The following is a 26,844-nucleotide window of genomic DNA, read 5'->3' as shown; positions in this document are numbered from 1 at the left end:
CTCCCAGATATCATGGTCCTTTTTTGAGAAGGAAGGACAAAACAACAAGAAAAAGCTCCATTAGGGCAGGGACTGTTTTTTCCTTTGTCTTTGTTCTTCAGGGCCCAGGAAAACTAGCATGTTATACTATTCATTATAAGACCTGTGTTCAGCTGCTTCCAACAGACTAGCTATGTGTATCCTGGACAAGCCACATCCTGAGTTTCTGTACCAGCAGAGGCACTTTCCACATGGGGAGTAGCCTAGTTGAAGCTATGGGGTATACTATATATATGCAGTATTGATATTATAATTAGGAAGATCTCAGTTCAAATCATCCCTCAGAAAAATTTATTAGCTATGTGACTCTGGATATATCATTTGATTCCTCTCAGTCTCAATTTCCTCATTTGCAAATGGGGATAATTTACCTCCTTCATAAGGTTTTTGTAAGCATCAAATAAAAGAGCCTTGCAAACTTTGTTTCTAAAAATAATTTTTTTTACATTATCTTAATTTCTCTTTGTATCATGCTTCATTGATTTCATAGAGGCCATTCTATAGAGCAAAGAATTTTTTCTTAAAGGAAAAGAGGAACAGAGAAAAAAATCAGGATAATCAAATACTACTAATAATAGTGATGATAGATAATATTTATATAGCGTTTCAATGTTTGCAAATTTCTTTAAAAATATCTCTTTGATTTTAACATCATTGTACATGTGTGACCTATATCTGATTTTTTTCATGGTTTCTGGGAAGGAAGAGAAAGAGAGAGGGATAGAATTTAGAACTCAAAACTTAAAAAAAAAATGTTAAAAATTATATTATATGTATCTCATCAATACATTAAAAACTAAAAATATATTTTGCAAACTTTAAAATATTTTCTCATCATCATCATCATTATAATATAGATAAAATCATAGACTGGAACTTCTTTAGTAACTATGACAGCTAATTCAGTATCTTGTACATAGTAGGAACTTAATCAAAATTTATCATAATGGGACCTTTTCTAAAAGCCTGCATCTGTGATATTCCAGGTGGCCACATTATAAGATAGTTGTGTCTACAGGAAAGAGACAAACCATAAACTTTTAAACAAAACTCTGTGGGAAATTGGTGGCTCTCCTCTATAGTGTTCTATTCTTGGGAATTGGGCCATGGGATTGCCTTTTTAGAAGATCTTAGAATCACAGATCTTAGTCTGGAAGAGGACTTACTGGCAATATAGTTCAATGATCTCATTTTATAGTTGAGGATCAGAGATTAAATAATTTACCCTAAATCACACAGGTCCTGTATGAGAAGTCAGGATTTGAATCTAAGACCTTTATTTAGCTTTAATTTATTACTCTTTGTCTGGTGCCACCTCTATAATAATATAATTATTTTAATGATGACCCAATCCAGAGATCTCTTTCCAATGCATTATCTCCCCAAAGTCACACAGGGATTAAGTATTATGCAATTAAAACCCTCTGCCTGAAAACCCAGTGCTCTTCTCTTGGTACCATAGGATTCTAATATTTTTAGTTTCTTGATATTTCTTTTTCTCCCTTTCAAACCCTATCCACTTCCTCTGCAGACTTCCTTCTTTCCTCAAGGGCTTTCCAATGTCTTATGTGAGATAATTTCCTTTGTTTTCTGATGTCTCCCTAGATTCCCCCATCCACTTAAATCCCTTCTCTCACTTCTAACAGCTACCCACCAGGAACACAACAGACAGATGGAATTGGGCTTGAGTTTACTTATAGCTCTATTCCAGGGAAAAACTTTCAAGAATCATCCACAATGGATATCAGACTTTTCCTCCACTGTCAAGTTTCAATTAAAAATAAATTGGTCTCCCCCAACATGACATTTCTATCCTGGATCATATTTCGATCTCATATACAGTGTGAACACAAAAGTATGTTTCCCTGCCTTTTTCTCAAAGTAAAACTAGCGCTTTCATCAAAAGAATAAAAGAATATTTCTAAAAGGCTGCTAATATGTTCTGGGATGCACCCCTTGTCTATGCTGCTAAGTCTATCTGAAAATACATAAGGGCAAAGTCAACCTGACTGATGAGAGATTTAACAATGACAAATGGAAAGCCCGTTATTTTTCTCATTACCGACAAGTTTCCAAAACCACCTCCAAAAGCCAGCTCTGTATCTTTGTCTCTTCCTCAGAAACAAAGCCGATCAAATAATCTTTGGGGCTTTAAAAGTATAAATAAATTTCTATTCAAGAAGAAAAGAGAAAATAAAAACAAACACAAATCCCACAAAAACAATGGGAGAGTCTGCACATGCTATATTAGGATTCTCAAAGTGGGGGAAGACAGAATTGAAGACAATGCCAGGAAAAGTAGTAGGGAAGGTAGATGACAGGCACCCTCTCCCAGTTTCATCAATCTATGGAGTGTTTGAGTCTTCAAAGAAGTAACTTTTCTAAAACACTACAAAAAGCAGCATTTCAGACGGTGCAGAAGCTAAACTGAGAAAACAATACTGTCTTGCATCCAATCCTCAGATTTTCTCCCTTTAATAACCAGTTCTGCCCTTCCTTCTGCTGCAATATTTTAAGGTGAAAAAAAATATCTTCCCATTTTATGTTTCTGCTAAGAAACATTAGGGAAAAATATATATTGTTCTTACCTCTAGATCACGGACTCTTCTCAATTAAAAGGGCGGAAGCCAAAGTAAGGGACAAAGGACGCATGCATTAAGCACTTGCATTTTCTCCAAATGAGAGCTGGTGGAAGTAGGGACAGGCAAATGCTGACTCTTTCCGTTGCCATATAATCTCAAGGAAATGACCCAACCCGGCTTGTCCCTTTGATTACAGATTCAGGAACAAGAGCTTTTCGACATGAGTCAGGAGAACTATGGAAAGTGTTTGAATCTTTCAGTCAACTAAAGTCATTGGGAGTGTACCTCCAAAGCCAGTGGTGAAATATAGTCCCATTAAAAACAAAACAAAAACAAAAGCACCTTCAGCCATTTGATTACCCTTCCATTTTTCAGTGATGGGCTATGCCATCAAGGTAGATAAATCTGCCACGGACTCACCCTCTTTGTCATCTTGGGCAAATTAATTAATTTGGACCTCAGTTTCCTCATCTGTTATAAAAAATGAGGGAGCTAAAAAGGGGTCTTCTGAATTATTTTCCAGTTCTATGACCTTATTATAAAACATGTCAAATACTTCCCAAACTTTAAGGAGGTGAAGGATTAGGAGAGGTATTATTTTTAGGAAGCTTACTGTCCTCTTTCCATTGATCTCCTACTTTTCAGCTAGGATGGTGAAAGTCCTCATGTTCAAGTCATCTGGGGATCAGCCGAAGGAAACGAGGACATTTACCTCAGAGAAGACTTAGTAGGGATAAAGGAGAATTGTCTCCAAATATTCAAAGAGCTACAGCTACCTAGAAGAAAATTAGACTTGTTCTGCATGATGTCAGAGGATAGAACCAGAGCAGTGGATGCTGTTAAGAGGTTTTGTGATTATGGGTTACATATATTTACCATTTTAGAAATTAAAATGTGTTATTTACATATTAAAATGTATTATTGTAAAAATAGTTTTTTATAGCTTTATACTTTAGTAGTTTTAATCTCAACTCTGTGAGATTAAAACTATTAAAGTATAAAACTATAATAAATCTTTTAAATTTTATAATAAATAGTCTTTGAAAAGTTCCTAGGGACCTTTATGGATTCCTAGGCTATGCTTTGACATTTCTCCTCAACTCTAAATTGCAGGAAAGATGCTGACTTAATTAGTAGAGAGATTTTCCTAATGTGGAGTATACCACTGATATCATGGGTCAGCCCCTAATCCTATCTTCCCTACAAATATTAAAGATCTATTTAAAGACATGTACCTGACTTAAGTACCTGATGTATAGTAAGTGCTTATGAAATACTTACTGATTTCTGATTTTGTCAACCATAGAAAGTCATTGGTTGGTTTACTGATGACCCGGATTACCCCAGGATTTCCGAGTTTCAAGTTCAGTGGCTTACAACCAGACCAACTAATTCCATCTTCCCAATGTATCTTGAACAAGAGTGACCTCTTCAACCTACCCAACCCATGGGTCTTAGCATGAAGGCCTCCAACCCAGAGGAATGACCACTTCCTGGGACAGCCCCATTACATGAATTTTATCTTTAAATACCAAAAGTTGTGAATCTTATATAATCACTAATCAATAATCAATGAGACACTAAGACTGCAAGGAGAACAGGAAGAAGTTAGAAGACTTTTGAAGTCATATGTTCCCTTCAGAAGGGGTACTCTTTGCTCAGGAAAAAATAACAAGATGGAAAGTACCTTACTCATTTCCCCCTTGAGAACTCAAAAGGAGAAGTTTCCTATGTTGGGTCAATTCCCTTGTTTTTTAACCCCTGGATACCAAAACAACGTTAAATAGGGCAAGACCATTTATGGAATTTTCCCTTTTTTGTGCTTTGAATAGGAGATAATATCAGCATCCTTAACTCGCTGGACCATAAAGGATGGGTACCTTTTTCAGAGGGTTTGAAATATGACCTGAAAAACAGTCCTGTGATTGATTAGGAGAAATGAATGGAAGTACTTCCTCCAAATCTAAAGGCCAGCAAGAGATATAAAGAACCTGGCGAGATTCATTGGAATCCTTTATATATTAATATTTGAATCACTGTCATCGGTCTATTTTATTTTTTATTCTTTTTTTACTCTCTTTTGCTCCTTTCAAGGAAGTGGTGACTACATTTGTATTAATAAAATGAGATAAATAGTAATTAAATAAATAAACAAACAAATAAATAAAGATAAAACAACTGACAGCTATATATAGGGGTGTGCTGAGGAGTGTTTTAACAACCAGTTCTACCAAAAGTAAATAAATCCACAAGTCTAGACAACAAAGCAATAAATCAAACACTTACTTATAGCATTAGCCTATTTCTAATATGTAAATGCTCACCCTGAAAATTTAGCAATTAGTTCTTAGGAGCCAGTTCAAACTGGCTCTAGTAACCCCAGGTTACATAGCACTTTGAGGTTTGCAAAACAATTTCCATTTATTATCTCCCATGAATCTCATAATACCTTGTTAAGTAAGTGCTACAGGGATGAGATGGGGCAAACAAAGGTGGAACTCAAACCCAGGATTTCCCGATTCTAGCCCCAATGTACCCTCTTACCATCTTACTGTGTATCCCTGTAGCAAAAGCCCACCAGCCACCTTAGTCTTTACTTATGTCTCTTCCCCAGAGGCAGATCTCATCACCCCTGCCTGGATTTTCATTCTTTCTTTCTCTTTATCAGGTTTCTGATTTTGATCTCCTCTCCCAATCTGTGACTCTCTTTTCCATTCTTCACATAGTTTAACTCTTGAAAAATAGAGCTGGAAGGGACCTCAAAAAATCTGAGAGGATTTAATCAATCCTCTCGTTTTATACAAGTAAGAAACAGGTCTCTGGAGATGAAGTGCCTTCCTTGCCCTTTACATATTTATAACATGAGGATGCTGGGGACCCTTCCAGCCCTGACATTTCATGATGCAAGGTCTTTCTGAGTCTCAGGAAGACAGAAATGCTTCCCTCCAGTTGGATTATGGAACTGAGCTATTGTTAAAAACAAACTGGAGGGGGTACTGCTTCCTGTCAACTCAGAGCCACATCTGAAGGGCAGCTAGCTGGGTGGTGCAGTAGATAGAGCACTGACTCTGGAGTCAGAAAATCCTGAATCTAGCTTCAAATACTTACTAGCTGTATGACTTTGGGCAAGTCACTTAATCCTGATTGCCTTCCCCACTAAAAAAATTATAGTTAGAAAAATCTGATTTTTACCTCCATAATGGGTCAGTTTAGGAGTTCCCCACCATTTTCCTTGTTGGCTATGTTCTAGTGGGGGATTCCCTTCATGAATGGATCTGAGTAGGAGACCTTTAAGATACTTTCTAGTTTTCAAATTCTGTGATTCTATGTTGAGATTAGAGGAAAATATAGAAGAATAACTATGGAAGGACTGAAATATTTTATCTATACTAGCTTTTTGAGACTGCAGAAATCAGTGTTAAGGCCCTTTGATCAGAGTCAGGCTGGCCAGTGGTTTGGATGGGACAGAGACAGAACCAAATAAAGTGGAACAGAGAGAAACATCATGTGGGCGTACACACACACACACACACACACACACACACACACTCACTTACTCTTTTTTGCTATGACCCAGTACTTCTCCAAATAAATACAAAAGCTTTAGGAAAAGAGAGAACTTAACTTCTAAAACTAGTTTCCACAAGTGAAAAGAACTCATTCAAAAGACATACATTGTAAAGAAATATTCTTGGATGCCTTAGAACCCCAAGATCTCTAAATGGGAAATGTTATTAACTTCTCCTGGTGGAAATTTACATCTCCTATGACAGTGCATTATTTCCCCCTTATCTCTACAGAAATGAGGGACTCTGGAGATGGGATAATGCATATATTGTGTGATTTGTTTGAGATGCTGATCAGTTTTGCTGAATTGCTTTCTCTTCCTACCCGCTATCTCCCCAGTACTATAAAAGATGGCTCTCAGGGTAGGGGAGAACAGAAGAATGAGGAAATGAAGGTGATATAAAAAACAAAAAGTAGCTTTTTTTTTAGGTCCTTGGGTTTTACCAGATATCCCAAAGTATTTTGAGCTATAAAAGAAATGTCCAAGTCGCTATAAGATGCCAAATATTTTTCTAACAAACTAAAGCCTGCCCTGTAGTCTGGCTAATGATCAACACATAAGCAATAAGCTGGAGGAAGCATTGGTGGTTGCTAGTTTGGAGTTTCATAGGCCATCAGTGCATCAGAGTACCAAGAGTTGGGAGATCTGGGTTTGAACCCTGTCTCAAACATGTCTCACCTGGGAGACCTGAGACAAGTGAATTAATCTCCATGTGTCTGAGGACAATATTGGAATGGATTTGAATTTTGAATTAGCTGCCTGAGCTTTTTTTTTTTTTTTTTTTTTTGTGATGACAAGGAATTGGAAATTGAGGAGATGCCCATCAATTGGGGAATGGCTGAATAAGTTATGGATGTGAATGTAATAGTGTATTATTATTTAAGAAATGATGAACAGGCTGACTTCAAGAAAGAGTGGAAAGACTTACATGAATTGATGTTGAGTGCAGGGAGCAGAATCAGGACAATATTGTACACAGCAACAGCAAGATTATATGATGCTCAACTATGATAAGACTTAGCTCTTCTCAACATGAAACAAGACAGTTCCCATAAACTTGGGAAGAAAAATGCCATCTGCATTCAGAGAAAGAACTATGCAGATCAAAGCATAGTTTTTTCACCTTTTTTGGTTTGCTTTTTTGGTGGTTTTTCCCTTTTGTTCAGATTTTCTTTCCCGACATGATTCATATGAAAATGTTTTAAATAATTGTACATATATAACCCATATCAGATTGTTTGTTGTCTTGGGCAGGAGGGAAGTAAAAGAGGGAGGGGAAAAATTTTGAACTCAAAATATTACCAAAATGAATGTTGAAAATTATCTTTACATGTAATTGGAAAAATACAGTATTAGTGAGATTAAACAAATAAGTGAACTGTCTAGCTGCTTTGCAGTTATTACCCATCAACATATTCTTAAGGAGTTGAAGTATATTAATATTCTTATTGGGCAGTTAGTTGTCACAGTATAGAGAATACCAGCCCTAGAGTCAAAGACACATCTTTCTTAATTTAAATCTGGTCTCAGACACTTACTAGCTGTGTGACTCTGGACAAGTCACTTTACTCTGTTTGCATCAGCTTCATCAAAAGGAAAATGAGCTGGAGGAAGGAAAAAAAAAAAAAAAGAAAAAAAAAGAAAACCACCCCTGTATCTCTGACAAGAAAACCCCAAATAGAGTCACACAGAGTCAAGACATGACTGAAAAATGACTGTACAACAATATCATTTCACACAAAAGGGAAATGAAGCAATTCTGGTTAGCATCTATGATTTTTTTTTTCTTTTCTCTTTTTAAAAAAATTTATTTACTGAGAAATAAATACAAAATAAAAAACAGAAAAAGAAAACAAAACATTGTCATGTGCCCAGCAGAGCAACAAAAAGGATTCAAAATAAGTTCTATGATTTCTGCAGCATTATACACTCCAAGTGGAAGAACTTCTGTACTGATGCAAATGGCAACCTGTTCATGCCTTAGATAAGTCTCAGGCACTTATTTGCCTGCAATGTTTTCTTGTTTAATCTTTTTTTTTTTTTTTTTTTTTTTTTTTTTGTCATGTCTTACTCTCTGTGACTCTGTGGACCATACTGTTTGTGTTTTAAGAATAATGGAGTGGTTTGCCTTTGTCATTTCCTTCTCCAGTGTAATCCAGAGATTAAGTGACTTGTCCAGGATCACCCAGTTAGTAAAGTATTGGAGCTTGCATTTGAATTCTGATCTTCTTAGCTCTAATTCCATCACTCTATCTATCTGCTGAACCATCTAGCTGCCCCCTAGGATCATTTACTTTGTTGATGTTAAGGTACCTGAAATCTGTACTTTAAGATATAAAAGCAGCAGAGCCAGGCTACATAAAGTTAGTGCCTCAGGATATTTTTATAAATCATTCAAGAAACATTCATGAAGGGCCTACTATGTGCCATAGACTGGGAATTCATTAAAAACAGCAGGCCCTGCCTTCAAGGAGTTTACAATTTAATGGGGGAAGACCACACAAAAGGAAGCTACTGCCAAACAGACTGATATTTATTTTGAAAATAGAGTTATTTAGGCCTGAGAAACAACTAAATTATCTTTGGAGAAAAGATTAAAATGTCTGAAAAAATTAAAATAATAAAGTATAAGATGATTAAACATACCCAGGCATCATGGATGTGCTCCATTTTTAGCTCTTTTTGTCATTTAATAGAGCGTGTAAGACTTAAAAAACCCAACAACCTCCCCCCCAAACAATCCCCACCCCATGGTGCTGACTGGTGAATGGAAAGCAGTGTTTTGAACTTGGCACGTAGACACCTCAAAAGAAATAGACTTGAAGTTCACTGTCTGGTTATGAAGTTCATAAAAGGAAAAAATGCAGGCCAAAAATTTTGTTTCATTTCAACAAGCTCAAAAGGATGAAAAAAAAAAAATCTGCTTTCTGAACTGAACTGGAAATAGAGCTGGCAAAGAGGTATGGAAAGTTTAATGTATAAAAATCCTAAGGATGGAAATAGCCCCTAAATTTAAATCTGGTATCTCAATAGGATTTATTTGTAAGCTGAATAAATATTTTCAGCCTCTTCATATTAAAGTTTTCCATGTCTGTTTTGACAGGTTCATTAAAAACAATTATATCTTGTCCTCCAGAAACAAAATAAAATAAACTTTCTTTAGAAAATACCCACTAATATTACTGATATTTATACACCAAGTTAAGGTTTGAAAAATGCTTTAAATGCATCTCATTTGAGCCTCAGAATGCTGAATTAATAGTAGCAATAATATTTATCACTTACATAGAATTTTAATATTTACAAAATTCTTTAAATGTGTTTTCTCCCTGTATCCTCACAAATTTGGGTAGTGGGTGGTATGTTTTTTTTTTCTAAATTTCGATGAAGAAAGGAATAACTCCTTTGCTCCCAAAGGGATTTTCTTTAAGGGAAGATCTGACCATCTCAGATTTCTACTCAGTATTCTCCAAAAGCTCTCTATTGCTTCTAAAATGGAACATGAAATCTTTTTGTTTACTTTTTAAGGCTCTTCATAACATGGCTCCATCCTAACTCTAAAAAAAACTTTTTTCATGAGGCAATTTGAGTTAAATAACTTACTCAAGGTCACACAGCTAAGTGTCAAGTATCTGAAGGCAAATTTGAACTCAGGTCTTCCTGATTTCAGGGCTGGTGCTTTAGCCACTCTGCACCTACCTGCTCCCATCCTATCTTTCCAGCCTCAATGGCTATGATTTTCCTGTACTTTGTAATCCTGACAAACTGTCTCTTGTTCTTTACACACATCTATCTCCATCTCTGTGTCATGGTTGTTCCTCATTCCTGGAATGGACTCCCTCCTTACTTCTGATCCATAGAATTCCTCTCTTCCTTCAAGGATCACTGACTTATTCAAAATCTTTCCTGATGCTCTCAGCGCTTACTGTCTTCCTTCTCAAACTATCCTGTGTTTGTATTAATGTCTATTTATTTTCTTTACATTAATTGTATTTCCTTTTAATAGTTAGAATGTTACCTCCCTGTAATGGATATTGTTTCATTCTTTGTATTTTTACCTGCAGCATTTCACTTGATAAGTGCTTGTTGCTTGCTTGCTTGCTCTAGTTCTGGCTCTTGGGCCCCATCTTTAAAATCTGAGACTTCTATGATCATTCTTAATAGTTAGAACTGCTTAGAAGTGGGATGGCTGTCTCAGTGGGCATGAAGTTCCCCCTTCTTTCCTGAAGTGTTTCACCCAAAGGCTGGATGCTCACTTCTGGGGATGTTGTAAAAGAGGGTTCTTGTCCAGGTAGTGTTTAGACCAAATGGCCTTTGAGTTCCTTTCCAACCTGAGAGTCTATAATTATAACCTAATCATTTCAGGCACTACAATCAATAGGTTTGCAATTTAATGGGTTATACTAATAAAAGTGTCTGAAGTGATAGAATTTTAAGTAGCATAAAGCCAGCTGGAGAGTGGAGAAAACAGGCAAGTTAGAGAAAAATCCAATACAAATATCTGAAAGAACAGGTTAGGAAAAAACGGGGATTTATGGCTTTCTCCACGACTATGCACCAGCTAATAATATTAAAAGGGAAGTGAAACAATTAGGCAAGAGAGAATCAGAAAGAAACCAATGGGTTAAACCTTTTCAGCTTTCTATTAGAGTTATTTGGGAAAATCACTCCTCCTTTAGGAGCTCTGCCACAGGATCTGGGACAGGAAAGCCGGATCACTTGGGTGTCCAAAGCAATGACTGACTTCCTGCTCTTCCATACAGACAGAGGCCGAAATTTCAGGAGCTTGGGAATCTATTTCCTTCTGCACGTGACCTGAGGGAAACAGCTTGGGGGAAATCAGGTGGAATTTCTTAGCTAGAGTTCTAAAATTCCTACTGCACTGAAAACAAGGTGCTTTCTCTCTCAGTATTAGGTTTCCTCATTTGTGATATGTGGACGATAATATGAGCCAGTCCCTACCTCACAGGGTTCTTGTGAGGATCTAAAGAGATAATGCAGAGATTCTATAGTGATTAGTAACAATGCCATCAACTGTTAACTTCACAACTGTTAAATAATTAAAATAATTATCAGTGCATATTATGTATGATGTTTATTACTATTATCATCACTATCAAAAATGGTACGGGGGCACCTAGGTGGCATGGATAGAGCACCAGCCTTGAATTCAGGTAGACCTGAATTCAAATCTGACCTCGGACACTTAACACTTCCTAGCTGTGTGACCCTGGGCAAGTCACTTAACCCCAATTGGCTCAGCAAATAAATAAATAATAACAACAGTTATCAGTGAGAATCATAGTTAATAATAGCTATCATGTCTATAGCAACTACTAGTGCCAGGCACTGTGCTAAGTGCTTTACAAATATTGTCTCATTTGATCTCATAATAAGCCTGGGAGATAGGTGCTACCATTCTCCTCATTTTACATAGGAAAAAACTTGCCCAGTGTCACACAGCGAGTAAATGTTCCTAGATTTTCTTGACTTCAGGTCCCGTATCCTGATCCACTGTGCTACCCAGGAGTCCTATTTTTATAGTTCTATTTATAATTATAGAGTTTCCTGTTGCTAAGAGGTTGAGTGACTTATCCAGGGTAATACAGCCTATACAGGTCTTCACAAAGTCCCTTATTTACCATACTATATTTCTCTGGTCTGTAGAATATTTGCCAAATAGATGCCTCATTTAGTAATAACAATCATTAACAAATATACAGTGCTTTAAAGCTTTTTTCCATATGTTAATGCATTTAGCTCCCAATACCAACAAAATCACAGGTCTCAATCAAAATCAAAGTAATCGAAGAAATCAGGTATTGAAAGACACTGTAATGTAGCAGATAAGAGAGTGGGCCTTGGGGCCAGGAGTTTAAGTCCTGCCACTGACACCCATTCATTGCCTTTGTGATCCTGGAAAAGTAAGTCACTTATCATCTGTGCTCAAGGTGACTTTCTGAGAACAAGATTCAGAGAAAAAGCAGATCTGCATGGGCTTGAGGGAGTACTCTCCTCAAGGAATTCTCCTCTGCCTATGAAATCACAGATCCTCTCCCTATAATTATATATTAAATATAAACCCCCAACAGAAAAGATTCACATGGATTTAAATGCATGTAGTTGAATAACGGTCACCATTAATACATTCTCTTAAATTTGCAGTTACTGGCAACAAGGAGGGGAAGAGGGCAGAATAAGCGGTCTGAGTGGCCTTTCATTGAGGAGAGTTTGTTAGTTTATTGAGGGCTGATGGTAGAGGGATGGTCAGGATCAGTGGTGGAAAGCAAGGATACATACCAAGCAACCAACAAGTCTACCTCTTATCCCTGTGGGCAACAGGGATGGTGACTGGCCTTGAGGGAAGGAAAGAGACCACCAACGTGATTTCTGGAGGAGAACTGGCAGATTTCTGCTGAATCGAGGTGGTGAGAAGAAAGTTGGTTGAAAAGATGAAGGATTCAGAAGAAGTTGTTAAGTTGAGAAAAGAACAGGGGTCTCTCCCCAACTCTTCGGAATTCCTATTCAGTCTAAAAATAAATCTCAGCCCAGATGCCACCTTCCAAAAAAGAGGTCCTTCTACTATCTCAGTAGCTATAATGGCCACTCTCCTGACTTCATATTTATTTTTACTTATCCATGTAAACTGGTTCCCCCAGCACAATATAAGATCTTTGAGGGGGGTGGATTGCCTCATTTTATACTGCATTCCTAAGACTTAGACCAGGTTGATGGATGCTTAAAAGGACTTGATGAACTGAACTGAAAACTTAACTCCAATGCCCCTTTATCCTGAAGCCCTTAGTTGTCCTGTGACATTTCCTAATTCTACACTCAATATATTAAAAAAACAATTCTTATTTTGAATTTTCATGAGCTCAGATTGTGATTTATCCCCCACTAGGCTGAAACCTCCATAAACCAGAAGGGTATTGTCAAAAGGGCCGATTTGGAATGGGAGCTGGAATGGGGACTTGAAATACAATTCTATTACCTGTCTTTTTCATGTGATTTCACCTTGAAGGGTGTCAGTTTCCCTTTGTAAAATAGACATCCTTTGATCTAAAATCTATATTCCTTCCCCTTCCTCATCCCAATCTAACACGACGCTCCCCACACAGTAAATACCTAAAGAGTGTTTAATGAATTAACAGGAGTATAAGTTTTTTATTTTTGGAGTGGGGGCTCCAACTTGAATTTCATGATCTTATGAAGAGGGTCCTCAAAGATTAAGTCTCTTGCTTAAGAAGTTAAGAAATTAATGGCAAATCTAAATCCCAGATCTGGAGCTTGAAGAGACCGCAAACAAGTCCCTAATTAAGAAACTGAAGCAAAGAGAGGTGGTGAGTTCTACAAAGTCACAGAAGAAATTAGTGGCAAAGATAGCTAGCCAGACTTCTCATTTACTGTCTTTTCTACCACATCGAACTTAAATTAAGTTTTTCCTTGGTTCCAAGTGGGGCAGAGAAGATGAGCATAGCACTGAATCATACTAGAACCCCAAAGGGAAAAGAAATAAAGATGACATAGCAAGAATAAACAAAGACCATGTCAGGAGAATGAATACTTTACTTGGTGTGTTTCTAATGACAATGAAAGTATCCCATGTTCCTCGGGCTCCTGCCTGAAGTTTGTTGTTGTTGTTGTTCTTAAGGCAGTTGGTTAGCATCAGATAACACAGGAAGGGTGCAAGATCTGAGGGATTGGGTGATTTATTAAATAAGATAATTTAGCATCTTCCTTGTAGACCCTAATGCTTACTTACCACTGGCTGCAGGGAAAATTTCTAAGAAAATATCCATATCATTTCCAACTATACAGTCAATAGTATTTTCCTTACTTCTTAAGCAAAGTTATTATTGGTTTGATTCAGAGACTCATAGGGACCACAAAGGTCAGCCTCATGGATATAATATTGACTCAATTCTCCACTAGCAACTTCCTTCAAAGAATGATATTCAGACAGCCTGATCCAGACCCTATCGTGGCAAGTTTAGTCTTTTGCAATGACCTCGTAACTGATCTCCCTCTCCCCAGTTTTCTACCCCATCTTCTATATGACTACCAGAGTGATTTCCTACAATGCCATCCCCCTATTTGATTTATGCTAATTGCTCTTAAAGTTACTCCCAGATTAAATATAAACTCCTTTGTTTGGGATTTAAAACTCTTCTCAAACTGCTCCTAACCTAACTTTCTGGATTACTATATAAATTCTTTCTCTTATTCCATAGTCCATTCAAATCAGCCTTCTTCTTTAATCTCACACATGGCACTTCATCTGCCTTTAATGCTCTCCCTCTCCCTCCTTGAGTCGTTTCCTTCAAGTTTCCAGTCAAGACCCCCTTTCTACAGGAGTCTTTCCTGGTCCTCCCAGCTGCTAATGCCTCTTTCTCTGAGATTACCTCCCATTCTGTAAATCTAGTGTTTAGATTATAAATCCATTGATTTCAAGTCTCAAGGTCATGCTTTCTGAATGAAGATTTTTCTGAACCTTCCACTTGCTAGAACCTCCTACCCAAGTCATAATAATACTCAATAATAATAATAATATTTAGATAGTGTTTAAGATTTACATTTCACATTTGATCCTCATAACAATCCTGTAAATCAGATGCCCATTTTACAGATTTGAAACCTGAAGCTGACAGGTTCAACAAGCATTACAACTCCACTAGTAAGTAACTGAGATAAAAGGTCCTCCTTACACCAAATCCAGTACTCTAGCTACTATGCCCCTTGTGGGAATGTGGGAAATACATTTATTAAGCACTAAAAGTACAGCACTAAACGATGAAGATAAGGGGCTTAAGAGGGCATCTAATTTAACTCCTTCATTTAATTTTTTAAATAATATTTTATTTTCCTTCCAATCACATATTAAAACAATTTCTAACTTAAAAAGTTTTGAGTTCCAAATTCTCTTTCCTTTGTACCTCTTCTCCTCCCTCAGAGAGCAAGAAATATGATATAGTTTATACATATACAACAAACATGTAAAACATGTCCATATTAGTTATTTTGTATAAGATGACTTGGAAGGAAGGAAGCAAGCAAAGACAAGAAAGAAGAGAATAAAGAAAGGAAGAAGGAAAGGAAGGAAGAAAAGAAAGAAATTAGAAAAAGAAGAAAAAAGTAAAAAATAATATGTTTCAGTCTATATTCAGATAAAATCCATTCTTTCTCTGAGATAGATAGCATGTTTCATCAAAAGTCCTATATAATACCTTCATTTTAAAGATGAGAAAACAAAAGCTTAAGGTGCTCACTTAGTAAATGTCAGAGTTGGGATTTGAACCCAGGTCCTCTTGCTGCAAATCCAACCTGCTCCCCATCATACCAAGATTCTATTTGGTCTATAGGTTGGCAGATGCTTAGTGTACTGGCAGTAGAGAAGGGAGGGCCAAAGAAAAAGGAGGAAATTTAAGCCATGCAAAAACAAAAACAAAAACAAAAGAAAGAAAAATATACAATCATATTAAAGCAGTAGCCCCCCTTGCACATCGCTGTCCAGAACGCTACCTGACTTGCTGTCTCTAGCTCTAAGTGGCAGCTCTCCAGAGCTGGATAGATGAATGTGGCAAGAATGGCAGATAGTCGATTGCAAATGATTTCTATATGTCTCCTATTTTCATGTGATTCTGTGATGTCACCTATGACTCTAACTCCCCCCCAAGCATTTCACATAATACATGTCTTGTTTTGGTTGTCCAGCAAATACAGCACAGAAGCATTATTTATGTGGTGATGTGCTAATGGGGTAAGGGCAGGTGGGATGGAGCAGTTAAATGTGAATTCTTTGCAGAAATGCACAAAGTGGTTTTTAATACGGTTAAGTTATAAAGGAAATTAGCCTTTTACAACCACTGTGAAGAGAACAGAAATTCTGGGACGAATGTTCCTGTGGAATTGTCTGTTAAGGATACACCAGACTCTGAACTCTCCCAGTTTCCCCGCCTCCTTCTACCACTTGCTTATTCTTACTGAACCTGTTTTCCATATTCACTGTGATCTATTATCTCTCCAGATCTTGCTTATTAAATCCCAGAATCCCAGAGCTGGAAGCAACTCAGAAGCCACTTTATCCAATCCAAACCCCAAACAGAGCCTTATTACCACATGTCTGACCAGCGTCTTTCCATCCAGCTTCTGCTTTGAAACCCACCAATGAGGGAGCGCCCATGTGCTTCGGAGGCAGCCCATCCTACTTTAGCAACAGTTTTCATTATTGAGGAGTGTTTTCTGACATCGAGTTCAAATTTGCCTTTTTGTAAAATTTCTCAACTCATCCTTATTCTTTCACTTGCCACTTTCTTCAGCCTGTTCATGCTATCAGTCAATTGACAAACATTTATAAAATGCCTACTATGCATCAGATACAGTGTTAGGGTTAGAAAGACAGATGCAGGATAGTCCTTAACCTCAAGAAGCTCACATTCTGCTGGGGAAGAACAACATAGAACATAGAAACAGATTTTAAAAATTAAAATATTTCAGATAGTTTGGGGAGGGGGAGGTTCTGGATGCTGGGAAGAAATCAGGAAAGGCTACAAGGAGGTAGCCCCTGTGGGTTTTTTTTTTTTGTTTTTTTTTTTACCCAAGGCAATTAGGGTTAAGTGACTTACTCAGGATCTCTCAATTAGTAGGAATAAAGTATCTGAGGCTAGATTTGAACTCAGATCCTCCTGATTTTAGGGCCTCTGCTCTATTCCCTGCACCACCCAACTGCTCCTCCTGACCTTTGAGGAAGCTGAGGATTCTAAGAGTTGGAAGGGAATAGGGGCATAGCCTTTGCCAGGGTATCTCATCTCATCTTTTCTGTCTTTAATCATCTTGCCATGATAATCCATTGGATTTTAAGATTACTGCCATTCAGAGCCAAGATTGGAGATAGGCAAAGCATGTAGCTCCCTGGAAGGAAGTGATGATGAATGCTTTAATAACAGACTTGTATAATAGGGAAGGGAAAGTGGGTGGGAAACACTCCAATTTAAATTTATTATTACTTATATGTGTCATCTTTATCATATTATTTATCACATCATTTATTATAATCTTAGGAATATATTTATAATCATACTAACTATATAATTGAGATTATATACAATGCTATATATCAAATTATCATATATTTATACATAAGAAATATCATGATCTTATAGTTATAAAATTATTTTTCCCCATCCCTTTTTAAAATCTATATAATCAGTAGTAAATCAATAAATCAAGCCTTGCTTTGTAGCATTTGCTGATTTCCCAGCAAAACTGGGAAATGTTTATTTTTACAATAAACATTTAACAAATGGCTCTTACTCTCTGGTTAGAGCTGGTTATAATAAAGCCCTGATCTTCAAGGAGATGTGCCATAGTAGGGCAGGTAGGTGGTGTAGTGGATAGAGCTCCAGCCCTGAAGTCAGGAGGAACTGAGTTCAAATTTGACCTCAGATACTTGGTACTTCCTAGCTGTGTGATCCTGGACAAGTCACCTAACCCCAATTGCCTGAGCAAAAATAAAAAAATATATATAATAGAACACGCTTTTTTTCATTATAGCTTTTTATTTACAAGATATATGCATGGGTAAGTTTTCAGCATTGACAACTGCAAAACCTTTTGTTCTAACTTTTCCCCTCCTTCTCCCCACCCCTTCCTCCACGTGGCAAGTTGACCAATACATTAGAACATGCTTTTAATGTCTGATAAATTTGCTCTTCATGGTACATAGAAGTCAAGTCACTGAGCTGTAGACACCAAAGCAGCATTGGACCTAGAGTCTGAAGCGCCAAGTTCAAATCCAGCCTCAGACACTGTGTGTCACTTCCTACCTGGCTGCTCACCTGGACTTCCCCATTATCTCCAGATACTGATCTTCCCATAACATCAAATCAGCTCTGAAACCCACCCTTTCTCAGAGCTCCCTGTCCCTTGGACCTCTCTCTCTCCTTCTGCCTGGAGGGGATAAGAGGATAGGCATCCTTTATTTAAGGAAAGCACCCAAAGCAGACACCTCATCAGTCACCTCCCACCCCCCCCTTTTTTATTTCTTGTCTTTCCCCACTAGATTGTGAGGTCTTTGAAGGCAGGAATGATCTTTTGTCTTTTCTTGTATCTGTAGCAGACAGTAAATACATAATGGATATTTATTGTTGGAAAGTGACTTAACATAGCTTTGCCTCAGTTTCCTCCCCTGTAAAATGGAAAGAATGACAAGCAGGCTTTTGAGGAACAAAAGAGGCAACATTTGTGCTTTTTAAAAAGGAAAAAAAAAACGTCAAAAGAGCTCACTATTATGTTCTAGCTAGTGCCAGCAAAGGTTGGATTGTCTGGTGGGCAGTACAATGTAAGTAGTATCATTTTTCAAAATTGAACTCAAGTACATGAATGCCTTATCCTGGCACCGTCCCCAGGGATCCACCTTCTCTGCCTCCCCATGCTAATGAGAATTTCTAGGAAAAAAAAATCATTGTCATCTCAAGTCCCTTTAACTGCAAGTGGGCACCCAGAACTGACTGAGTCATCTCTTATTGACTTTTTTATGATCATGTTAATTGCTAGTGCTCTAAACCTCTAAACTATCTAAAAATCCATGCTCCATCCTCTCTAATAAATGGCCATAATTGTAGCTTTTAGCTATATACCATTTTACACAGTCTAACTTTAGCAATAACCTTTGTAAAAGAGGTAGAATCATTCTCATTTTACAGATGAAGAAACTGAGGCTAAATGAGTTTGAGTGATTTGCCAGGTGTTAATACTACTGAAAGGTTGCCTGAAAGGTGGGATTTTAAATCAGATCCTTCTGACCCAGTGCTTGATTCACCATACCGTATTTTTCTCCAGATTATTCCACATATTATTTGGTGAGAAGATTATGTGTTTTAAACTGGCTCAACTTTCCTTCTCCACCTCAAAATTTCTTTGCACCTGCAACTTCCCTAGTGGATAAGTCCACTAAGTAAAATCATCCAGACCCATCAACTCAGGAACCATTTGAAAAAAGGGCAATTAAAGGTAGCCTGGCCCAATCTGAAGCTTCTGCTGCCTCTCTGTTGTCACCTCTGCCTTTTCCAGATGTTCACTCGCCATTCTTTAACAACGTGTTCTTCCTAAAGCACAGCTCAGACAGAATGTGTCACCTCCCTCCTCCCCCAAAACACCAGTGGCCCCACAATGCCTAAGGAATCGTGCCCACATTCCTCAGCTCGGTATTACGGTGATCGTGGGTAATATTTCAAGCGTTTCTTTCATAAATGATATTATTTGTGTCCTGCCCTCCAGTCATTCGGGGTGACAAACTATTCTCTAAACATCATTTGTGTTTTACTACCTCCAGACTTTTGTTCTTGCTGTTACTTCACCAGGAATGCCCTTACTCTGTATCTGTACCTCGATAGCCTATACCCATCCATGTTTCAAGATTTAATTCAGCTGCCACTTTTCTCAATGTGGCCTTCCCAGGTGCTTCCAATTAATGTTCTTGTAATACTCCATATATCTCTCATATGATATTTATCATAGCCTATCTTAATATTTTTATATCTGTCATTTCCTCTCCTAAACTATAAAATAATTGAGATTAGGAACTCTGAAAAATAGAATGGAAAAAAAATAGCACAAGGATAAAGAGAACAATGTAGATTTTCCCCTCTCTAGCTCAGTGAATTTTTTTTTTTTTTTTTTTTTTTTTTTTTGCTGAGGCAATTGGGGTTAAGTGACTTGCCCAGGATATCACAGCTAGGAAGCATTAAGTGATGTCCTTAATTCTTGATAAAATTCTATAAAGCTTTATCAGAAGGATGATTTGTTTGTATTTTCAAAGGCAAGTCAATTAGCACTCTAGATTTAATTCACTGGATTATGGAAGGGCTACCTTGAGGACTCACCAATCTGGGCCAAACTCCTTGTGGTCTGACTCATCCATAGAGATCACTTTCACTGACTAGCTAAATCCCAAAGTCAAACAGTGTCATTTACAAAGTCTCTCATCTATCTACCTATTGGGTTCTTCAATCATCCAAACACCACTTTGGTACAGGTTCTCATAGTCTCTCACTTAGTGCAATAACTCTCCTTGATTCAAGCTTCTCTCCATTCTCAAACTTCTCCTCCACTCATATGGATATTTTCACTTTCTTGAACATGGTGCTTAATTTCCTATTCTGAACTTTTCTGCATTTGCAGGCTCTACTCCTGCAGGACTCACCTCTGCCTCTTGATCCCCTTGGCTTCCTTCAAAATTCATCTCCAATCTTACTTTCTATAGAAGAGTTTTCCTGGGTCTGCCCACTTATTAATGCCTTCCTCTGTGAGAGTCTTTCCATCTGCTTTGCATGTATTTTGAAGCTACCTATTTTAAATAATTTCACCACTGAAATGTCAATCAATAAGCATTTAAGTTCCCACTATGTGTCGGGTATTGTGCTGAGTGCTTGGGATACAAAGAACAACAAAAGCAATGTCTACCCTCAAAGAGTTTACATTCTAATGGAGGACAATATGCACAAAAGTTATATATAAATTATATATATATATATGTATGTACATATATATGTATACATATACATCTGCATACATATATATATACATATATATATATATACATATGTATACACACACACACACACACACACACACATATATATATATACACGTAGTACAAATAAAAGGTAACCTCAGAATGTGAATTTAAGCTCTTTGAGGACGGGCTCTATTTTTGCCTTTCTTTGTATCCCCAGCACTTGGCTCTGTGCATGGCATACAGTGGGTATTTAATAAATGTTTGTTTATTTGACTATCCATCTCTCTGTGTTATGTGTCTCTATTTTTTAACTTCTTATGGCCTCCTGAATGCATTTGACAATTATGGTAAACCATTCTCAGAATAATCTTTTAAAAAGAAAATAAAACACTTGTGAATTACAATGGAAACCAAATGTATGGAAATATAATCATCAAAATGTTAAAATCAAACAGAGAAGTTCATAGAAGTCAGGTTAGAAAGCCCAGTCCTAGACGGGGAGCTCCTTGAGGGAAGGGCAGGGGCTTGCTTGCTTTTGCAGTTCAAACCCCAGCACGGTTCTTGACTGATAAATGCTTCTTCCTCCATGCTTTTATTCTGGGGACCAGGAAGTAGCCAAGAGCTCTTAAGCATGTCATCGAGTTTTGTGAGGTCTGTCTCTGCCACAAAGGGGCCACCTGACTGGGTCTATTATGTGGTCTAATAAATCTCTTTCCTCCAGCTTCCCCAGATGCCCAGGTGGCAATATCCTGCCTCCTACAGTGTGTCAACTTTGGGTTATTGGACTTGGCGATAGCCATCTCCTCTCTGAGGCGCTAATGAAGTCTACATGGTGATCATAATCCTATAACGCTGTGGGCTGAGAAGCCCTCCCTCTAGATGATCTCATGCTGACCCACACATCAGCCGGGGGCAGGGAAGCTCAGGTATTAACTGAGTTATTCTAGGCTTATACTCGGTACAACTAACTCATCACCTTAAGATGCTCTTCTGTCTTATCCCAGTAAAATGAAAATCCCTTGAGGGGAAGGACTATTTCTTGCCACTTAGTATTTGTAGAATAGGACCTGTGATTTCACTGATGCTCCCAAGTGAAGTTCAGTTCCTGATGCCTCAATTTATAACCTAGAACAATACTAATTATAATAGCTACTATTGATGTAGTGTTTACTATGTACCAGGTGCTGTGCTAAATGTTACCTCATTTGAACATTACAGTAACCCTGGGAGGTAGAGATTATTATCTCTATTATACAATTGAGGAAACTGAGGCAGGCAGAGAGTAACCCTGGGAGGTAGGTGTTATTATCTCCATTATGCAACTGAGGAAACTGAGGCAGGCAGAGGTTAAGTGATTTGCCCAGCTTAGTAAAGCAGAGGCTAGATTCGAACTCCAGGTCCTGTGCTCTATTTACTATTTCAATTCCCAGAGAAGTGGTTCTCAATGTTTTTTGTTCTTCAAATCCTTTTTAATAACAACAACAAAATAATACCTTAGGGTAATTTGATATACAATTCATAATATTTTTTTGCTATTATTATTATTCAAGGCACCATTAAAGTGTTTTAAGTGTGAATACATTGCACATCACTCTGAACCTCCAAAGGGTTCATGAAGCACTAAATGGGAGCCACTAATCTAGACATACAATGTAAGTGGGGAACAAAACCAGGTATTTTTGAATGCAAGGCTTGAGTCTGACCCCAGTGCCCTGACCTCTCTCTGCTTAGCTCATAGTAGATGGCGAATAAATAATCCAAAATTATTTTAATTACTAAGCTACAGGTGCCAGTGGTGACTCCAGCCTCCAAGGTTCCCTGGAATTATAAGCAGACTTTATTAAAAATGCTAGAGAACTTATGTTATTCAACATGTTACTTTCATACTTCAACAAGCCTTCTCCATTTTCTTTTTTTCTTTCTTTTCTTCATGTTTTTCCCTGAGACAATAAGGGTTACATGACTTGCCCAGGGTCATACAACTTGGAAGTGTTAAGTATCTGAGACCAGATTTGAACTCAGGTCCGACTGACTTCAGGGCTGGTGCTGGACCCACTGCACCATCTAGCTGCCCCCATTCCATTTTTCTTTAGCAATGTTGGTTAGCTTTAAAAATGCCTTTAATCCTATAGAAGTAATGAGGATGATCTGTCCTTCTCAGGCATAGTATAATTAGAACAGATCTATGGATGATGAATCAGACTTAGACAAATTTACAAGTTTAATTATAGCTGCCCTTGAAGGTAAAAGCACTAAGTTTACTCAAAGTCAATCAAGAATAAATCTTTACTGATAATTCTAATATTTTATTTCTAGTTAAATAGTAGCAGTCTTACAACTTTTTTTTTCTTTATTCATGTTTATTCTAGAAATAAACAGCCACCTGCCTAGTGTCCCTAAATTGTTCCCAGCTGTTTGTGGGCTAAATAAGCCATTTGTACCTTATGTGCATTAAAGTATGGGAAATGTTCAATATTATATAACACCAATTTTTTCTGCCTTTTTTTTTCCCACCGAGAAATCATTGCTGGCACAGGCCATGTGAATAGTTAATCTTGTTTCATTAAAAAAAAAAAAAAAAAAAGAGCATGAATGAATAAACACTGTATTACAAAAGATTTCTAGTCACTGCCATGTAATGGATATTCCCCTACCTTTCCCCCCCAAAGCAAATGAGTTTTAGATTCCCTTACAAGCAAAGCCTATTTTGACTGCAAGTTACTTCTTTTTATCACTGGAATGACTAACAATGAGGTCTCCTCTCATATAAAATGGTCTAGTGTGCCTCCATGAAGTCATGGGGAATTTAGCATTCCCTCTCTTTTTATCACATAGAAATTACAATTTTTAGTGGAACCATCATTGTGTATGACACTAGCTGAGGAACATTAACTTTATTTGCTAGCATTAATTAATGAAATGGAAGGTAAATGACTACAGGTTATTAGCAAGAAAGAACACATCAAAATAAAGTATTAGATACTTCTTCTCCTATTTTGTTCCTTATTCACGTCCCTCTCTTGAAAAAGGCTGCATTTTAGAAATAAGTGTTGGACATTTTACACATGATCAACATAAGGAATTTTTTTTTATTATACTAATAAGGGTTTTCTCTTTTTCCAGTAGGAGAGAACTAGGAACGAGACAAATACTTGACAACTGAAATAAAAGAAAATGAAATCAATGATTTAAAAAAAAAAAAAAAGAAGTGCTGAAAATTAGCAAAGCAGACAAAAGATAGGAATTATCAATGTAGACGTGATTGTGGAAAATCAAGTACACTAATGCATTGTTGGTGGAACTGAAATTAGTTCAATCATTTTGGAAATCAATTTGGAATTATGCAAAGAAAGTAATTAAAATATATATCCCTTTTGATCTAGAGAACTTACTGTTAGGCATCTTTTCCAAAGAAGATAACAGAAGGAAAGGTTACATATTTTTCTCTATCCATATATATATACATAAGTATATATATATATATATATCCATATATATATATACATAAGTATACACACATACACATACTAAAATATTTATAGCAGTACTTTTTGTATTAGCAAATAATTGGAAACCAAGCAGAAGCCCACCAATTAGGGAGTGATTAAACAAGTGGTAGTATAAGCATGGATGGGATCTTGTCTTATAAGAAATGATGAATAAAAAGAAGAATGAGAAGACTTGAATGAACTGAGGCAAAGTGAAATTAAGTATAACCAAGAAAGTCACATATATAGTGACTGATTACAATGATAGAAATAGTAAATGGAAACAATAGCAGCAAAACAATCAAAACTGAATTCTGTGAAATTATACCTTGCCTCTCCTTTCCACAAAAAGAAAAAAAAAAACACTTGGGAATGTATTCTTCCTTTTTTGTTTGTTTTTTTTTCAGAGGTGGAAAACTAGACAATATTAGACTTTGTTGACATGTTAACTAGTTTTATAAACTTTTAAAAAATTTTGTCTTTTTTATTCTTTGGTATAAGGAATAGTTACTGATATTTCTTTCCTTGGTCAACAACACCATATAACCTTTCTCATGATACCTTTATTAAATTATACAATGTATAAAAGATAGAATGGAGGTGTACTGGAAAGAGCATTGATTTCAGTCAGTATCAAGTCTGACTTACCAGTGTGGCAAACACTACCTTGGACAAGCCACTAGTCTGCTCAACTCTGTGGTACAGTTTACTAAACTATAAAATGGGGATAAATACTTCTCAGGATGGCTGTGAAGATCAAATGAAACATATTTATAAACAACTTAGCACAGTGCCTGACACTATCTGCCCCTGTTATTATTCCAAACATATTTTTTCTAGCCAGGATACCATGTTGTTTCATACCCAAGTCTTCCAACCTCATTTACAGCCCTATATTACTATAGCATTTACTTATGTTCCAATGAAGTATTAACCCCACATTTAAAGATTTGTTTAAAAATCCATTTCATTGAGAAACTAAATCTCTTAAAACCTCTTAAATAATTGTTATCAATTTCAAATAGAAATGGGAACCACTCATCAGTACCTGAGGATTTTTGCAGGTTGCACATTGCCTTAAGTTTTAAAATGTAATTTTACTTTTTAAAATTATATATGTATGTGTGTATATGTATATTTAATTTATTTAGCTTATTTTGTTAAATACTTCCCAATCTGGTTTCTGAGCCTCACATTTGATACTGTCTTAAGTTATCTTTGTTATTCCTTCCTGGTATATCCCTGTTATTCCTTCCTTGGCTTTGATGTCTGTACACAGGTAAATCATTTGCCATCATTTTATTAGCTTCCATCATAAGTTTAAAACTGGAAGACAGAGACCTCAGAGAGCACTTAGTCTAATGCTCTCACTTTACAGATAAATCTCAGGAAGTTGTGTGACTTGTTTAAGGTCACACAATTGGGAAATGTCAGGGATGGAATACAAACCAAGGCTCTCTGATTTTTTAAAGCCTTTTTCGGTTTATTTTATTTATTTATTAGTTTTCAATTTTTTTCTTATTTTTAAAGATTTTTATTTCTATTTCCCCACCCTCCCCTCCTTCCTTGCCAAGAAGGCAAGCAATCTGATATAGGTTAAACACAAGTCTCTCTTATTTAAGATTCAGTTCTCATTCCACTGAACCTCAGCATTTCTTAGCACCTTGTAAAGACAGGTTGCCTTGGCTGGAGTCCATTTTATAGCAAAAGAAAAAAAAAATGAGTCATGCTTTGGGCAACTGGGTCCCTTAATTTGCTGTCCTGTGTGATAATGGTAAGCCCTATATAGAGCTACCCTCATTCCTTGCTTCCAGAAGCTTCTCTTTTGAACTGATCAGTGGCAAGGTCTGCAATAAGCCATGAATCAATCGCCTTAATCCTTAGGTTCCTTTGGAGATTTTCATTCTCCTAATTCAGGTTTGTCCAACATTTAAAAAAAGAAAAAGAGGAAAAATGAAGAAAGAAGAAAGGAAGGAAAGAAAGGAGATGGAGGGAAAGGGGAAAAAAGAAAGGTAGGAAGGAAAAAAGAAAGAGATGAAAAGGAGGGAGAGGGGAAGAGAGAGAAAACTTTCTGAGGGTCTTTTATAGTATAAACCTAGCAAAGTGGTGAATTCCCATGAAGTATTTATACATTCAGAAAGCCAAATGAACTACCCAGAACATAGAACAGCTTAGAAACAGATGAGACCTACTTGAAATTATTCTAAAAATATTACCTGTTGGTCTGCTGCTGCATCTTTCTGGCTGCAGTTTTAATAGGCAATTTCATTTAACTCAGCAAGCATCTGTACTAGTGCCCTAAGTATATCAGAACAAAAATGAACACAGTTCTTGCCCTCCAGAAGCTTATACTCTACCTGGTTTAGAAAAAATGTTGACAGATAGCATATATATGTATGAATTGGAGTGGAGGAAGGGCAGCATTGGGAGGAGAGGCAGGCAGGGATTCAGGATTGAAAGAAGTTCTAATGTTTCAGGGTTGGAGAATCAGGTAAGGCCTGCTATAGGATGTTATCAATTGAACTGAACCTGAATGTGGAATGGAGCCAGAGATTCTGAGATACTCAAGATATCACCTAATGTGCTATAAAGTGAAAGGTAACCATCGAGCCAAGAAATCACCGGCTAAGTTTTGAGCAAAACACTTTT

The 26,844-nt window shown here is 37.0% G+C and overlaps 1 protein-coding gene across 8 annotated transcripts in view; it reads right to left on the bottom strand.

Annotated features, from left to right (window-relative positions):
- The window catches only part of FRMD4B (FERM domain containing 4B), a 337,387-nt gene that overhangs the window by 174,639 nt on the left and 135,904 nt on the right, over positions 1–26,844 (bottom strand). The window contains exon 1 of one of the 8 annotated variants that reach the window (XM_074284132.1): positions 2,628–3,535. The exons of the other annotated variants lie outside the window; for them this stretch is intronic. The gene's annotated coding sequence lies outside the window, so the exon portion shown is untranslated. Of the gene's footprint in view, positions 1–2,627; positions 3,536–26,844 lie in introns of those variants that run through there. 8 annotated transcript variants of the gene reach the window in all.

The sequence above is a fragment of the Sminthopsis crassicaudata genome, chromosome 1 (genome assembly GCF_048593235.1).
Source record: "Sminthopsis crassicaudata isolate SCR6 chromosome 1, ASM4859323v1, whole genome shotgun sequence".
Lineage (NCBI taxonomy): Eukaryota > Metazoa > Chordata > Mammalia > Dasyuromorphia > Dasyuridae > Sminthopsis > Sminthopsis crassicaudata.
This window is presented reverse-complemented; position numbering and strand designations above follow the sequence as displayed.